The sequence below is a fragment of the Strix aluco genome, chromosome 19 (assembly GCF_031877795.1).
Source record: "Strix aluco isolate bStrAlu1 chromosome 19, bStrAlu1.hap1, whole genome shotgun sequence".
Classification (NCBI taxonomy): domain Eukaryota; kingdom Metazoa; phylum Chordata; class Aves; order Strigiformes; family Strigidae; genus Strix; species Strix aluco.
In genome coordinates this window covers 433788-451145 of record NC_133949.1, presented here as the reverse complement: position 1 = coordinate 451145, position 17358 = coordinate 433788, and positions in this window count along the sequence as shown.

The window sequence follows — 17358 nt, the reverse complement described above, 5'->3', positions numbered from 1 at the left end:
TTTCCTTCTGAACAAGTGTTACTGTTTTCTGCACAAAAGCGATTCTGCGAAACAATGTGAACAGGCACAGAGAAGGTGCTATCAGGGAATTCTCTGCCTGCCTTTCCCCAGTGCTCTGCAAGCTCTCCAGGACAACATAAAATCTGGGGCTCTGTGCTTTCTTTCCTTCTGAACAAGTGTTACTGTTTTCTGCACAAAAGCGATTCTTGCGAAGCAATGTGAACACTTCTGCTTCCCAGGCACAGAGAAGGTGCTAGCAGGGAATTCTCTGCCTGCCTTTCCCCAGTGCTCTGCAAGCTCTCCAGGACAACATAGAATCTGGGGCTCTGTGCTTTCTTTCCTTCTGAACAAGTGTTACTGTTTTCTGCACAAAAGCGATTCTGTGAAGCAATGTGAACACTTTTGCTTCCCAGGCACAGAGAAGGTGCTAGCAGGGAATTCTCTGCCTGCCTTTCCCCAGTGCTCTGCAAGCTCTCCAGGACAACATAAAATCTGGGGCTCTGTGCTTTCTTTCCTTCTGAACAAGTGTTACTGTTTTCTGCACAAAAACGATTCTGCGAAGCAATGTGAACACTTCTGCTTCCCAGGCACAGAGAAGGTGCTAGCAGGGAATTCTCTGCCTGCCTTTCCCCAGTGCTCTGCAAGCTCTCCAGGACAACATAGAATCTGGGGCTCTGTGCTTTCTTTCGTTCTGAACAAGTGTTACTGTTTTCTGCACAAAAGCGATTCTGCGAAGCAATGTGAACAGGCACAGAGAAGGTGCTATCAGGGAATTCTCTGCCTGCCTTTCCCCAGTGCTCTGCAAGCTCTCCAGGACAACATAAAATCTGGGGCGCTGTGCTTTCTTTCCTTCCGAACAAGTGTTACTGTTTTCTGCACAAAAGCGATTCAGCGAAACAATGTGAACAGGCACAGAGAAGGTGCTATCAGGGAATTCTCTGCCTGCCTTTCCCCAGTGCTCTGCAAGCTCTCCAGGACAACATAGAATCTGGGGCTCTGTGCTTTCTTTCGTTCTGAACAAGTGTTACTGTTTTCTGCACAAAAGCGATTCTGCGAAGCAATGTGAACAGGCACAGAGAAGGTGCTATCAGGGAATTCTCTGCCTGCCTTTCCCCAGTGCTCTGCAAGCTCTCCAGGACAACATAGAATCTGGGGCTCTGTGCTTTCTTTCCTTCTGAACAAGTGTTACTGTTTTCTGCACAAAAGCGATTCTGCGAAGCAATGTGAACACTTCTGCTTCCCAGGCACAGAGAAGGTGCTAGCAGGGAATTCTCTGCCTGCCTTTCCCCAGTGCTCTGCAAGCTCTCCAGGACAACATAGAATCTGGGGCGCTGTGCTTTCTTTCCTTCTGAACAAGTGTTACTGTTTTCTGCACAAAAGCGATTCTGCGAAGCAATGTGAACACTTCTGCTTCCCAGGCACAGAGAAGGTGCTAGCAGGGAATTCTCTGCCTGCCTTTCCCCAGTGCTCTGCAAGCTCTCCAGGACAACATAAAATCTGGGGCTCTGTGCTTTCTTTTGTTCTGAACAACTGTTACTGTTTTCTGCACAAAAGCGATTCTTGCGAAGCAATGTGAACACTTCTGCTTCCCAGGCACAGAGAAGGTGCTAGCAGGGAATTCTCTGCCTGCCTTTCCCCAGTGCTCTGCAAGCTCTCCAGGACAACATAGAATCTGGGGCTCTGTGCTTTCTTTCCTTCTGAACAAGTGTTACTGTTTTCTGCACAAAAGCGATTCTGTGAAGCAATGTGAACACTTTTGCTTCCCAGGCACAGAGAAGGTGCTAGCAGGGAATTCTCTGCCTGCCTTTCCCCAGTGCTCTGCAAGCTCTCCAGGTCAACAGCAAATCTGGGGCTCTGTGCTTTCTTTCCTTCTGAACAAGTGTTACTGTTTTCTGCACAAAAACGATTCTGCGAAGCAATGTGAACACTTCTGCTTCCCAGGCACAGAGAAGGTGCTAGCAGGGAATTCTCTGCCTGCCTTTCCCCAGTGCTCTGCAAGCTCTCCAGGACAACATAGAATCTGGGGCTCTGTGCTTTCTTTCGTTCTGAACAAGTGTTACTGTTTTCTGCACAAAAGCGATTCTGCGAAGCAATGTGAACAGGCACAGAGAAGGTGCTATCAGGGAATTCTCTGCCTGCCTTTCCCCAGTGCTCTGCAAGCTCTCCAGGACAACATAAAATCTGGGGCGCTGTGCTTTCTTTCCTTCTGAACAAGTGTTACTGTTTTCTGCACAAAAGCGATTCAGCGAAACAATGTGAACAGGCACAGAGAAGGTGCTATCAGGGAATTCTCTGCCTGCCTTTCCCCAGTGCTCTGCAATCTCTCCAGGACAACATAGAATCTGGGGCTCTGTGCTTTCTTTCGTTCTGAACAAGTGTTACTGTTTTCTGCACAAAAGCGATTCTGCGAAGCAATGTGAACAGGCACAGAGAAGGTGCTATCAGGGAATTCTCTGCCTGCCTTTCCCCAGTGCTCTGCAAGCTCTCCAGGACAACATAGAATCTGGGGCTCTGTGCTTTCTTTCCTTCTGAACAAGTGTTACTGTTTTCTGCACAAAAGCGATTCTGCGAAGCAATGTGAACACTTCTGCTTCCCAGGCACAGAGAAGGTGCTAGCAGGGAATTCTCTGCCTGCCTTTCCCCAGTGCTCTGCAAGCTCTCCAGGACAACATAGAATCTGGGGCTCTGTGCTTTCTTTCCTTCTGAACAAGTGTTACTGTTTTCTGCACAAAAGCGATTCTTGCGAAGCAATGTGAACACTTCTGCTTCCCAGGCACAGAGAAGGTGCTAGCAGGGAATTCTCTGCCTGCCTTTCCCCAGTGCTCTGCAAGCTCTCCAGGACAACATAAAATCTGGGGCTCTGTGCTTTCTTTCCTTCTGAACAAGTGTTACTGTTTTCTGCACAAAAGCGATTCTGCGAAGCAATGTGAACACTTCTGCTTCCCAGGCACAGAGAAGGTGCTAGCAGGGAATTCTCTGCCTGCCTTTCCCCAGTGCTCTGCAAGCTCTCCAGGACAACATAAAATCTGGGGCTCTGTGCTTTCTTTCCTTCTGAACAAGTGTTAGTGTTTTCTGCACAAAAGCGATTCTGCGAAGCAATGTGAACACTTCTGCTTCCCAGGCACAGAGAAGGTGCTAGCAGGGAATTCTCTGCCTACCTTTCCCCAGTGCTCTGCAAGCTCTCCAGGACAACATAGAATCTGGGGCTCTGTGCTTTCTTTCGTTCTGAACAAGTGTTACTGTTTTCTGCACAAAAGCGATTCTGCGAAGCAATGTGAACAGGCACAGAGAAGGTGCTATCAGGGAATTCTCTGCCTGCCTTTCCCCAGTGCTCTGCAAGCTCTCCAGGTCAACAGCAAATCTGGGGCTCTGTGCTTTCTTTCCTTCTGAACAAGTGTTACTGTTTTCTGCACAAAAGCGATTCTTGCGAAGCAATGTGAACACTTCTGCTTCCCAGGCACAGAGAAGGTGCTAGCAGGGAATTCTCTGCCTGCCTTTCCCCAGTGCTCTGCAAGCTCTCCAGGACAACATAGAATCTGGGGCTCTGTGCTTTCTTTCCTTCTGAACAAGTGTTACTGTTTTCTGCACAAAAGCGATTCTTGCGAAGCAATGTGAACACTTCTGCTTCCCAGGCACAGAGAAGGTGCTAGCAAGGAATTCTCTGCCTGCCTTTCCCCAGTGCTCTGCAAGCTCTCCAGGACAACAGCAAATCTGGGGCTCTGTGCTTTCTTTCGTTCTGAACAAGTGTTACTGTTTTCTGCACAAAAGCGATTCTTGCGAAGCAATGTGAACACTTCTGCTTCCCAGGCACAGAGAAGGTGCTAGCAGGGAATTCTCTGCCTGCCTTTCCCCAGTGCTCTGCAAGCTCTCCAGGACAACATAGAATCTGGGGCTCTGTGCTTTCTTTCCTTCTGAACAAGTGTTACTGTTTTCTGCACAAAAGCGATTCTGCGAAGCAATGTGAACAGGCACAGAGAAGGTGCTATCAGGGAATTCTCTGCCTGCCTTTCCCCAGTGCTCTGCAAGCTCTCCAGGACAACATAGAATCTGGGGCTCTGTGCTTTCTTTCCTTCTGAACAAGTGTTACTGTTTTCTGCACAAAAGCGATTCTGCGAAGCAATGTGAACACTTCTGCTTCCCAGGCACAGAGAAGGTGCTAGCAAGGAATTCTCTGCCTGCCTTTCCCCAGTGCTCTGCAAGCTCTCCAGGACAACATAAAATCTGGGGCTCTGTGCTTTCTTTCCTTCTGAACAAGTGTTACTGTTTTCTGCACAAAAGCGATTCTTGCGAAGCAATGTGAACACTTCTGCTTCCCAGGCACAGAGAAGGTGCTATCAGGGAATTCTCTGCCTGCCTTTCCCCAGTGCTCTGCAAGCTCTCCAGGACAACATAAAATCTGGGGCTCTGTGCTTTCTTTCCTTCTGAACAAGTGTTACTGTTTTCTGCACAAAAGCGATTCTGCGAAGCAATGTGAACACTTTTGCTTCCCAGGCACAGAGAAGGTGCTAGCAGGGAATTCTCTGCCTGCCTTTCCCCAGTGCTCTGCAAGCTCTCCAGGACAACATAGAATCTGGGGCGCTGTGCTTTCTTTCCTTCTGAACAAGTGTTACTGTTTTCTGCACAAAAGCGATTCTGCGAAGCAATGTGAACAGGCACAGAGAAGGTGCTATCAGGGAATTCTCTGCCTGCCTTTCCCCAGTGCTCTGCAAGCTCTCCAGGACAACATAAAATCTGGGGCTCTGTGCTTTCTTTCCTTCTGAACAAGTGTTACTGTTTTCTGCACAAAAGCGATTCTGCGAAGCAATGTGAACAGGCACAGAGAAGGTGCTATCAGGGAATTCTCTGCCTGCCTTTCCCCAGTGCTCTGCAAGCTCTCCAGGACAACAGCAAATCTGGGGCTCTGTGCTTTCTTTCCTTCTGAACAAGTGTTACTGTTTTCTGCACAAAAGCGATTCTTGCGAAGCAATGTGAACACTTCTGCTTCCCAGGCACAGAGAAGGTGCTAGCAGGGAATTCTCTGCCTGCCTTTCCCCAGTGCTCTGCAAGCTCTCCAGGACAAGATAGAATCTGGGGCTCTGTGCTTTCTTTCCTTCTGAACAAGTGTTACTGTTTTCTGCACAAAAGCGATTCTGCGAAGCAATGTGAACAGGCACAGAGAAGGTGCTATCAGGGAATTCTCTGCCTGCCTTTCCCCAGTGCTCTGCAAGCTCTCCAGGACAACATAGAATCTGGGGCTCTGTGCTTTCTTTCCTTCTGAACAAGTGTTACTGTTTTCTGCACAAAAGCGATTCTGCGAAGCAATGTGAACACTTCTGCTTCCCAGGCACAGAGAAGGTGCTAGCAAGGAATTCTCTGCCTGCCTTTCCCCAGTGCTCTGCAAGCTCTCCAGGACAACATAAAATCTGGGGCTCTGTGCTTTCTTTCCTTCTGAACAAGTGTTACTGTTTTCTGCACAAAAGCGATTCTTGCGAAGCAATGTGAACACTTCTGCTTCCCAGGCACAGAGAAGGTGCTAGCAGGGAATTCTCTGCCTGCCTTTCCCCAGTGCTCTGCAAGCTCTCCAGGACAACATAGAATCTGGGGCTCTGTGCTTTCTTTCGTTCTGAACAACTGTTACTGTTTTCTGCACAAAAGCGATTCTTGCGAAGCAATGTGAACACTTCTGCTTCCCAGGCACAGAGAAGGTGCTAGCAGGGAATTCTCTGCCTGCCTTTCCCCAGTGCTCTGCAAGCTCTCCAGGACAACATAGAATCTGGGGCGCTGTGCTTTCTTTCCTTCTGAACAAGTGTTACTGTTTTCTGCACAAAAGCGATTCTGCGAAGCAATGTGAACAGGCACAGAGAAGGTGCTATCAGGGAATTCTCTGCCTGCCTTTCCCCAGTGCTCTGCAAGCTCTCCAGGACAACATAAAATCTGGGGCTCTGTGCTTTCTTTCGTTCTGAACAACTGTTACTGTTTTCTGCACAAAAGCGATTCTTGCGAAGCAATGTGAACACTTCTGCTTCCCAGGCACAGAGAAGGTGCTAGCAGGGAATTCTCTGCCTGCCTTTCCCCAGTGCTCTGCAAGCTCTCCAGGACAACAGCAAATCTGGGGCTCTGTGCTTTCTTTCCTTCTGAACAAGTGTTACTGTTTTCTGCACAAAAGCGATTCTGCGAAGCAATGTGAACAGGCACAGAGAAGGTGCTATCAGGGAATTCTCTGCCTGCCTTTCCCCAGTGCTCTGCAAGCTCTCCAGGACAACATAGAATCTGGGGCTCTGTGCTTTCTTTCCTTCTGAACAAGTGTTACTGTTTTCTGCACAAAAGCGATTCTGCGAAGCAATGTGAACACTTCTGCTTCCCAGGCACAGAGAAGGTGCTAGCAAGGAATTCTCTGCCTGCCTTTCCCCAGTGCTCTGCAAGCTCTCCAGGACAACATAAAATCTGGGGCTCTGTGCTTTCTTTCCTTCTGAACAAGTGTTACTGTTTTCTGCACAAAAGCGATTCTTGCGAAGCAATGTGAACACTTCTGCTTCCCAGGCACAGAGAAGGTGCTATCAGGGAATTCTCTGCCTGCCTTTCCCCAGTGCTCTGCAAGCTCTCCAGGACAACATAAAATCTGGGGCTCTGTGCTTTCTTTCCTTCTGAACAAGTGTTACTGTTTTCTGCACAAAAGCGATTCTGCGAAGCAATGTGAACACTTTTGCTTCCCAGGCACAGAGAAGGTGCTAGCAGGGAATTCTCTGCCTGCCTTTCCCCAGTGCTCTGCAAGCTCTCCAGGACAACATAGAATCTGGGGCGCTGTGCTTTCTTTCCTTCTGAACAAGTGTTACTGTTTTCTGCACAAAAGCGATTCTGCGAAGCAATGTGAACAGGCACAGAGAAGGTGCTATCAGGGAATTCTCTGCCTGCCTTTCCCCAGTGCTCTGCAAGCTCTCCAGGACAACATAGAATCTGGGGCTCTGTGCTTTCTTTCCTTCTGAACAAGTGTTACTGTTTTCTGCACAAAAGCGATTCTGCGAAGCAATGTGAACAGGCACAGAGAAGGTGCTATCAGGGAATTCTCTGCCTGCCTTTCCCCAGTGCTCTGCAAGCTCTCCAGGACAACATAGAATCTGGGGCTCTGTGCTTTCTTTCCTTCTGAACAAGTGTTACTGTTTTCTGCACAAAAGCGATTCTGCGAAGCAATGTGAACACTTCTGCTTCCCAGGCACAGAGAAGGTGCTAGCAGGGAATTCTCTGCCTGCCTTTCCCCAGTGCTCTGCAAGCTCTCCAGGACAACATAAAATCTGGGGCTCTGTGCTTTCTTTCCTTCTGAACAAGTGTTACTGTTTTCTGCACAAAAGCGATTCTGCGAAGCAATGTGAACAGGCACAGAGAAGGTGCTATCAGGGAATTCTCTGCCTGCCTTTCCCCAGTGCTCTGCAAGCTCTCCAGGACAACATAGAATCTGGGGCTCTGTGCTTTCTTTCCTTCTGAACAAGTGTTACTGTTTTCTGCACAAAAGCGATTCTGCGAAGCAATGTGAACACTTCTGCTTCCCAGGCACAGAGAAGGTGCTAGCAAGGAATTCTCTGCCTGCCTTTCCCCAGTGCTCTGCAAGCTCTCCAGGACAACATAAAATCTGGGGCTCTGTGCTTTCTTTCCTTCTGAACAAGTGTTACTGTTTTCTGCACAAAAGCGATTCTTGCGAAGCAATGTGAACACTTCTGCTTCCCAGGCACAGAGAAGGTGCTAGCAGGGAATTCTCTGCCTGCCTTTCCCCAGTGCTCTGCAAGCTCTCCAGGACAACATAGAATCTGGGGCTCTGTGCTTTCTTTCGTTCTGAACAACTGTTACTGTTTTCTGCACAAAAGCGATTCTTGCGAAGCAATGTGAACACTTCTGCTTCCCAGGCACAGAGAAGGTGCTAGCAGGGAATTCTCTGCCTGCCTTTCCCCAGTGCTCTGCAAGCTCTCCAGGACAACATAGAATCTGGGGCGCTGTGCTTTCTTTCCTTCTGAACAAGTGTTACTGTTTTCTGCACAAAAGCGATTCTGCGAAGCAATGTGAACAGGCACAGAGAAGGTGCTATCAGGGAATTCTCTGCCTGCCTTTCCCCAGTGCTCTGCAAGCTCTCCAGGACAACATAAAATCTGGGGCTCTGTGCTTTCTTTCGTTCTGAACAACTGTTACTGTTTTCTGCACAAAAGCGATTCTTGCGAAGCAATGTGAACACTTCTGCTTCCCAGGCACAGAGAAGGTGCTAGCAGGGAATTCTCTGCCTGCCTTTCCCCAGTGCTCTGCAAGCTCTCCAGGACAACAGCAAATCTGGGGCTCTGTGCTTTCTTTCCTTCTGAACAAGTGTTACTGTTTTCTGCACAAAAGCGATTCTGCGAAGCAATGTGAAAAGGCACAGAGAAGGTGCTATCAGGGAATTCTCTGCCTGCCTTTCCCCAGTGCTCTGCAAGCTCTCCAGGACAACATAGAATCTGGGGCTCTGTGCTTTCTTTCCTTCTGAACAAGTGTTACTGTTTTCTGCACAAAAGCGATTCTGCGAAGCAATGTGAACACTTCTGCTTCCCAGGCACAGAGAAGGTGCTAGCAAGGAATTCTCTGCCTGCCTTTCCCCAGTGCTCTGCAAGCTCTCCAGGACAACATAAAATCTGGGGCTCTGTGCTTTCTTTCCTTCTGAACAAGTGTTACTGTTTTCTGCACAAAAGCGATTCTTGCGAAGCAATGTGAACACTTCTGCTTCCCAGGCACAGAGAAGGTGCTATCAGGGAATTCTCTGCCTGCCTTTCCCCAGTGCTCTGCAAGCTCTCCAGGACAACATAAAATCTGGGGCTCTGTGCTTTCTTTCCTTCTGAACAAGTGTTACTGTTTTCTGCACAAAAGCGATTCTGCGAAGCAATGTGAACACTTTTGCTTCCCAGGCACAGAGAAGGTGCTAGCAGGGAATTCTCTGCCTGCCTTTCCCCAGTGCTCTGCAAGCTCTCCAGGACAACATAGAATCTGGGGCGCTGTGCTTTCTTTCCTTCTGAACAAGTGTTACTGTTTTCTGCACAAAAGCGATTCTGCGAAGCAATGTGAACAGGCACAGAGAAGGTGCTATCAGGGAATTCTCTGCCTGCCTTTCCCCAGTGCTCTGCAAGCTCTCCAGGACAACATAGAATCTGGGGCTCTGTGCTTTCTTTCCTTCTGAACAAGTGTTACTGTTTTCTGCACAAAAGCGATTCTGCGAAGCAATGTGAACAGGCACAGAGAAGGTGCTATCAGGGAATTCTCTGCCTGCCTTTCCCCAGTGCTCTGCAAGCTCTCCAGGACAACATAGAATCTGGGGCTCTGTGCTTTCTTTCCTTCTGAACAAGTGTTACTGTTTTCTGCACAAAAGCGATTCTGCGAAGCAATGTGAACACTTCTGCTTCCCAGGCACAGAGAAGGTGCTAGCAGGGAATTCTCTGCCTGCCTTTCCCCAGTGCTCTGCAAGCTCTCCAGGACAACATAAAATCTGGGGCTCTGTGCTTTCTTTCCTTCTGAACAAGTGTTACTGTTTTCTGCACAAAAGCGATTCTGCGAAACAATGTGAACAGGCACAGAGAAGGTGCTATCAGGGAATTCTCTGCCTGCCTTTCCCCAGTGCTCTGCAAGCTCTCCAGGACAACATAAAATCTGGGGCTCTGTGCTTTCTTTCCTTCTGAACAAGTGTTACTGTTTTCTGCACAAAAGCGATTCTTGCGAAGCAATGTGAACACTTCTGCTTCCCAGGCACAGAGAAGGTGCTAGCAGGGAATTCTCTGCCTGCCTTTCCCCAGTGCTCTGCAAGCTCTCCAGGACAACATAGAATCTGGGGCTCTGTGCTTTCTTTCCTTCTGAACAAGTGTTACTGTTTTCTGCACAAAAGCGATTCTGTGAAGCAATGTGAACACTTTTGCTTCCCAGGCACAGAGAAGGTGCTAGCAGGGAATTCTCTGCCTGCCTTTCCCCAGTGCTCTGCAAGCTCTCCAGGACAACATAAAATCTGGGGCTCTGTGCTTTCTTTCCTTCTGAACAAGTGTTACTGTTTTCTGCACAAAAACGATTCTGCGAAGCAATGTGAACACTTCTGCTTCCCAGGCACAGAGAAGGTGCTAGCAGGGAATTCTCTGCCTGCCTTTCCCCAGTGCTCTGCAAGCTCTCCAGGACAACATAGAATCTGGGGCTCTGTGCTTTCTTTCCTTCTGAACAAGTGTTACTGTTTTCTGCACAAAAGCGATTCTGCGAAGCAATGTGAACAGGCACAGAGAAGGTGCTATCAGGGAATTCTCTGCCTGCCTTTCCCCAGTGCTCTGCAAGCTCTCCAGGACAACATAAAATCTGGGGCGCTGTGCTTTCTTTCCTTCCGAACAAGTGTTACTGTTTTCTGCACAAAAGCGATTCAGCGAAACAATGTGAACAGGCACAGAGAAGGTGCTATCAGGGAATTCTCTGCCTGCCTTTCCCCAGTGCTCTGCAAGCTCTCCAGGACAACATAGAATCTGGGGCTCTGTGCTTTCTTTCGTTCTGAACAAGTGTTACTGTTTTCTGCACAAAAGCGATTCTGCGAAGCAATGTGAACAGGCACAGAGAAGGTGCTATCAGGGAATTCTCTGCCTGCCTTTCCCCAGTGCTCTGCAAGCTCTCCAGGACAACATAGAATCTGGGGCTCTGTGCTTTCTTTCCTTCTGAACAAGTGTTACTGTTTTCTGCACAAAAGCGATTCTGCGAAGCAATGTGAACACTTCTGCTTCCCAGGCACAGAGAAGGTGCTAGCAGGGAATTCTCTGCCTGCCTTTCCCCAGTGCTCTGCAAGCTCTCCAGGACAACATAGAATCTGGGGCTCTGTGCTTTCTTTCCTTCTGAACAAGTGTTAGTGTTTTCTGCACAAAAGCGATTCTTGCGAAGCAATGTGAACACTTCTGCTTTCCAGGCACAGAGAAGGTGCTAGCAGGGAATTCTCTGCCTGCCTTTCCCCAGTGCTCTGCAAGCTCTCCAGGACAACATAAAATCTGGGGCTCTGTGCTTTCTTTCCTTCTGAACAAGTGTTACTGTTTTCTGCACAAAAGCGATTCTGCGAAGCAATGTGAACACTTCTGCTTCCCAGGCACAGAGAAGGTGCTAGCAGGGAATTCTCTGCCTGCCTTTCCCCAGTGCTCTGCAAGCTCTCCAGGACAACATAAAATCTGGGGCTCTGTGCTTTCTTTCCTTCTGAACAAGTGTTAGTGTTTTCTGCACAAAAGCGATTCTGCGAAGCAATGTGAACACTTCTGCTTCCCAGGCACAGAGAAGGTGCTATCAGGGAATTCTCTGCCTACCTTTCCCCAGTGCTCTGCAAGCTCTCCAGGACAACATAGAATCTGGGGCTCTGTGCTTTCTTTCCTTCTGAACAAGTGTTACTGTTTTCTGCACAAAAGCGATTCTGTGAAGCAATGTGAACACTTTTGCTTCCCAGGCACAGAGAAGGTGCTAGCAGGGAATTCTCTGCCTGCCTTTCCCCAGTGCTCTGCAAGCTCTCCAGGACAACATAAAATCTGGGGCTCTGTGCTTTCTTTCCTTCTGAACAAGTGTTACTGTTTTCTGCACAAAAGCGATTCTGCGAAGCAATGTGAACACTTCTGCTTCCCAGGCACAGAGAAGGTGCTAGCAGGGAATTCTCTGCCTGCCTTTCCCCAGTGCTCTGCAAGCTCTCCAGGACAACATAGAATCTGGGGCTCTGTGCTTTCTTTCGTTCTGAACAAGTGTTACTGTTTTCTGCACAAAAGCGATTCTGCGAAGCAATGTGAACAGGCACAGAGAAGGTGCTATCAGGGAATTCTCTGCCTGCCTTTCCCCAGTGCTCTGCAAGCTCTCCAGGACAACATAAAATCTGGGGCGCTGTGCTTTCTTTCCTTCTGAACAAGTGTTACTGTTTTCTGCACAAAAGCGATTCAGCGAAACAATGTGAACAGGCACAGAGAAGGTGCTATCAGGGAATTCTCTGCCTGCCTTTCCCCAGTGCTCTGCAAGCTCTCCAGGACAACATAGAATCTGGGGCTCTGTGCTTTCTTTCGTTCTGAACAAGTGTTACTGTTTTCTGCACAAGAGCGATTCTGCGAAGCAATGTGAACAGGCACAGAGAAGGTGCTATCAGGGAATTCTCTGCCTGCCTTTCCCCAGTGCTCTGCAAGCTCTCCAGGACAACATAGAATCTGGGGCTCTGTGCTTTCTTTCCTTCTGAACAAGTGTTACTGTTTTCTGCACAAAAGCGATTCTGCGAAGCAATGTGAACACTTCTGCTTCCCAGGCACAGAGAAGGTGCTAGCAGGGAATTCTCTGCCTGCCTTTCCCCAGTGCTCTGCAAGCTCTCCAGGACAACATAGAATCTGGGGCTCTGTGCTTTCTTTCCTTCTGAACAAGTGTTACTGTTTTCTGCACAAAAGCGATTCTTGCGAAGCAATGTGAACACTTCTGCTTTCCAGGCACAGAGAAGGTGCTAGCAGGGAATTCTCTGCCTGCCTTTCCCCAGTGCTCTGCAAGCTCTCCAGGACAACATAAAATCTGGGGCTCTGTGCTTTCTTTCCTTCTGAACAAGTGTTACTGTTTTCTGCACAAAAGCGATTCTGCGAAGCAATGTGAACACTTCTGCTTCCCAGGCACAGAGAAGGTGCTAGCAGGGAATTCTCTGCCTGCCTTTCCCCAGTGCTCTGCAAGCTCTCCAGGACAACATAAAATCTGGGGCTCTGTGCTTTCTTTCCTTCTGAACAAGTGTTAGTGTTTTCTGCACAAAAGCGATTCTGCGAAGCAATGTGAACACTTCTGCTTCCCAGGCACAGAGAAGGTGCTAGCAGGGAATTCTCTGCCTACCTTTCCCCAGTGCTCTGCAAGCTCTCCAGGACAACATAGAATCTGGGGCTCTGTGCTTTCTTTCGTTCTGAACAAGTGTTACTGTTTTCTGCACAAAAGCGATTCTGCGAAGCAATGTGAACAGGCACAGAGAAGGTGCTATCAGGGAATTCTCTGCCTGCCTTTCCCCAGTGCTCTGCAAGCTCTCCAGGTCAACAGCAAATCTGGGGCTCTGTGCTTTCTTTCCTTCTGAACAAGTGTTACTGTTTTCTGCACAAAAGCGATTCTTGCGAAGCAATGTGAACACTTCTGCTTCCCAGGCACAGAGAAGGTGCTAGCAGGGAATTCTCTGCCTGCCTTTCCCCAGTGCTCTGCAAGCTCTCCAGGACAACATAGAATCTGGGGCGCTGTGCTTTCTTTCCTTCTGAACAAGTGTTACTGTTTTCTGCACAAAAGCGATTCTGCGAAGCAATGTGAACACTTCTGCTTCCCAGGCACAGAGAAGGTGCTATCAGGGAATTCTCTGCCTGCCTTTCCCCAGTGCTCTGCAAGCTCTCCAGGACAACATAAAATCTGGGGCTCTGTGCTTTCTTTCCTTCTGAACAAGTGTTACTGTTTTCTGCACAAAAGCGATTCTGCGAAGCAATGTGAACACTTCTGCTTCCCAGGCACAGAGAAGGTGCTATCAGGGAATTCTCTGCCTGCCTTTCCCCAGTGCTCTGCAAGCTCTCCAGGACAACATAGAATCTGGGGCTCTGTGCTTTCTTTCGTTCTGAACAAGTGTTACTGTTTTCTGCACAAAAGCGATTCTGCGAAGCAATGTGAACAGGCACAGAGAAGGTGCTATCAGGGAATTCTCTGCCTGCCTTTCCCCAGTGCTCTGCAAGCTCTCCAGGACAACATAAAATCTGGGGCTCTGTGCTTTCTTTCGTTCTGAACAAGTGTTACTGTTTTCTGCACAAAAGCGATTCTGCGAAACAATGTGAACAGGCACAGAGAAGGTGCTAGCAGGGAATTCTCTGCCTGCCTTTCCCCAGTGCTCTGCAAGCTCTCCAGGACAACATAGAATCTGGGGCTCTGTGCTTTCTTTCGTTCTGAACAAGTGTTACTGTTTTCTGCACAAAAGCGATTCTGCGAAGCAATGTGAACAGGCACAGAGAAGGTGCTATCAGGGAATTCTCTGCCTGCCTTTCCCCAGTGCTCTGCAAGCTCTCCAGGACAACATAGAATCTGGGGCTCTGTGCTTTCTTTCCTTCTGAACAAGTGTTACTGTTTTCTGCACAAAAGCGATTCTTGCGAAGCAATGTGAACACTTCTGCTTCCCAGGCACAGAGAAGGTGCTAGCAGGGAATTCTCTGCCTGCCTTTCCCCAGTGCTCTGCAAGCTCTCCAGGACAACATAAAATCTGGGGCTCTGTGCTTTCTTTCCTTCTGAACAAGTGTTACTGTTTTCTGCACAAAAGCGATTCTGCGAAGCAATGTGAACAGGCACAGAGAAGGTGCTATCAGGGAATTCTCTGCCTGCCTTTCCCCAGTGCTCTGCAAGCTCTCCAGGTCAACAGCAAATCTGGGGCTCTGTGCTTTCTTTCCTTCTGAACAAGTGTTAGTGTTTTCTGCACAAAAGCGATTCTTGCGAAGCAATGTGAACACTTCTGCTTCCCAGGCACAGAGAAGGTGCTATCAGGGAATTCTCTGCCTGCCTTTCCCCAGTGCTCTGCAAGCTCTCCAGGACAACATAGAATCTGGGGCTCTGTGCTTTCTTTCCTTCTGAACAAGTGTTACTGTTTTCTGCACAAAAGCGATTCTTGCGAAGCAATGTGAACACTTCTGCTTCCCAGGCACAGAGAAGGTGCTAGCAAGGAATTCTCTGCCTGCCTTTCCCCAGTGCTCTGCAAGCTCTCCAGGACAACAGCAAATCTGGGGCTCTGTGCTTTCTTTCGTTCTGAACAAGTGTTACTGTTTTCTGCACAAAAGCGATTCTTGCGAAGCAATGTGAACACTTCTGCTTCCCAGGCACAGAGAAGGTGCTAGCAGGGAATTCTCTGCCTGCCTTTCCCCAGTGCTCTGCAAGCTCTCCAGGACAACATAGAATCTGGGGAGCTGTGCTTTCTTTCCTTCTGAACAAGTGTTACTGTTTTCTGCACAAAAGCGATTCTGCGAAGCAATGTGAACACTTCTGCTTCCCAGGCACAGAGAAGGTGCTAGCAGGGAATTCTCTGCCTGCCTTTCCCCAGTGCTCTGCAAGCTCTCCAGGACAACATAAAATCTGGGGCTCTGTGCTTTCTTTCCTTCTGAACAAGTGTTACTGTTTTCTGCACAAAAGCGATTCTGCGAAGCAATGTGAACACTTCTGCTTCCCAGGCACAGAGAAGGTGCTAGCAGGGAATTCTCTGCCTGCCTTTCCCCAGTGCTCTGCAAGCTCTCCAGGACAACATAGAATCTGGGGCTCTGTGCTTTCTTTCGTTCTGAACAAGTGTTACTGTTTTCTGCACAAAAGCGATTCTGCGAAGCAATGTGAACAGGCACAGAGAAGGTGCTATCAGGGAATTCTCTGCCTGCCTTTCCCCAGTGCTCTGCAAGCTCTCCAGGTCAACAGCAAATCTGGGGCTCTGTGCTTTCTTTCCTTCTGAACAAGTGTTAGTGTTTTCTGCACAAAAGCGATTCTTGCGAAGCAATGTGAACACTTCTGCTTCCCAGGCACAGAGAAGGTGCTATCAGGGAATTCTCTGCCTGCCTTTCCCCAGTGCTCTGCAAGCTCTCCAGGACAACATAGAATCTGGGGCTCTGTGCTTTCTTTCCTTCTGAACAAGTGTTACTGTTTTCTGCACAAAAGCGATTCTTGCGAAGCAATGTGAACACTTCTGCTTCCCAGGCACAGAGAAGGTGCTAGCAAGGAATTCTCTGCCTGCCTTTCCCCAGTGCTCTGCAAGCTCTCCAGGACAACAGCAAATCTGGGGCTCTGTGCTTTCTTTCGTTCTGAACAAGTGTTACTGTTTTCTGCACAAAAGCGATTCTTGCGAAGCAATGTGAACACTTCTGCTTCCCAGGCACAGAGAAGGTGCTAGCAGGGAATTCTCTGCCTGCCTTTCCCCAGTGCTCTGCAAGCTCTCCAGGACAACATAGAATCTGGGGAGCTGTGCTTTCTTTCCTTCTGAACAAGTGTTACTGTTTTCTGCACAAAAGCGATTCTGCGAAGCAATGTGAACACTTCTGCTTCCCAGGCACAGAGAAGGTGCTAGCAGGGAATTCTCTGCCTGCCTTTCCCCAGTGCTCTGCAAGCTCTCCAGGACAACATAAAATCTGGGGCTCTGTGCTTTCTTTCCTTCTGAACAAGTGTTACTGTTTTCTGCACAAAAGCGATTCTGCGAAGCAATGTGAACACTTCTGCTTCCCAGGCACAGAGAAGGTGCTAGCAGGGAATTCTCTGCCTGCCTTTCCCCAGTGCTCTGCAAGCTCTCCAGGACAACATAGAATCTGGGGCTCTGTGCTTTCTTTCCTTCTGAACAAGTGTTACTGTTTTCTGCACAAAAGCGATTCTGTGAAGCAATGTGAACACTTTTGCTTCCCAGGCACAGAGAAGGTGCTAGCAGGGAATTCTCTGCCTGCCTTTCCCCAGTGCTCTGCAAGCTCTCCAGGACAACATAGAATCTGGGGCTCTGTGCTTTCTTTTGTTCTGAACAACTGTTACTGTTTTCTGCACAAAAGCGATTCTTGCGAAGCAATGTGAACACTTCTGCTTCCCAGGCACAGAGAAGGTGCTAGCAGGGAATTCTCTGCCTGCCTTTCCCCAGTGCTCTGCAAGCTCTCCAGGACAACATAGAATCTGGGGCTCTGTGCTTTCTTTCCTTCTGAACAAGTGTTACTGTTTTCTGCACAAAAGCGATTCTGCGAAGCAATGTGAACAGGCACAGAGAAGGTGCTATCAGGGAATTCTCTGCCTGCCTTTCCCCAGTGCTCTGCAAGCTCTCCAGGACAACATAAAATCTGGGGCTCTGTGCTTTCTTTCCTTCTGAACAAGTGTTACTGTTTTCTGCACAAATGCGATTCTGCGAAACAATGTGAACAGGCACAGAGAAGGTGGTATCAGGGAATTCTCTGCCTGCCTTTCCCCAGTGCTCTGCAAGCTCTCCAGGACAACATAAAATCTGGGGCTCTGTGCTTTCTTTCCTTCTGAACAAGTGTTACTGTTTTCTGCACAAAAACGATTCTGCGAAGCAATGTGAACACTTCTGCTTCCCAGGCACAGAGAAGGTGCTAGCAGGGAATTCTCTGCCTACCTTTCCCCAGTGCTCTGCAAGCTCTCCAGGACAACATAGAATCTGGGGCTCTGTGCTTTCTTTCCTTCTGAACAAGTGTTACTGTTTTCTGCACAAAAGCGATTCTGCGAAGCAATGTGAACAGGCACAGAGAAGGTGCTAGCAGGGAATTCTCTGCCTGCCTTTCCCCAGTGCTCTGCAAGCTCTCCAGGACAACATAGAATCTGGGGCTCTGTGCTTTCTTTCCTTCTGAACAAGTGTTACTGTTTTCTGCACAAAAGCGATTCTGCGAAGCAATGTGAACA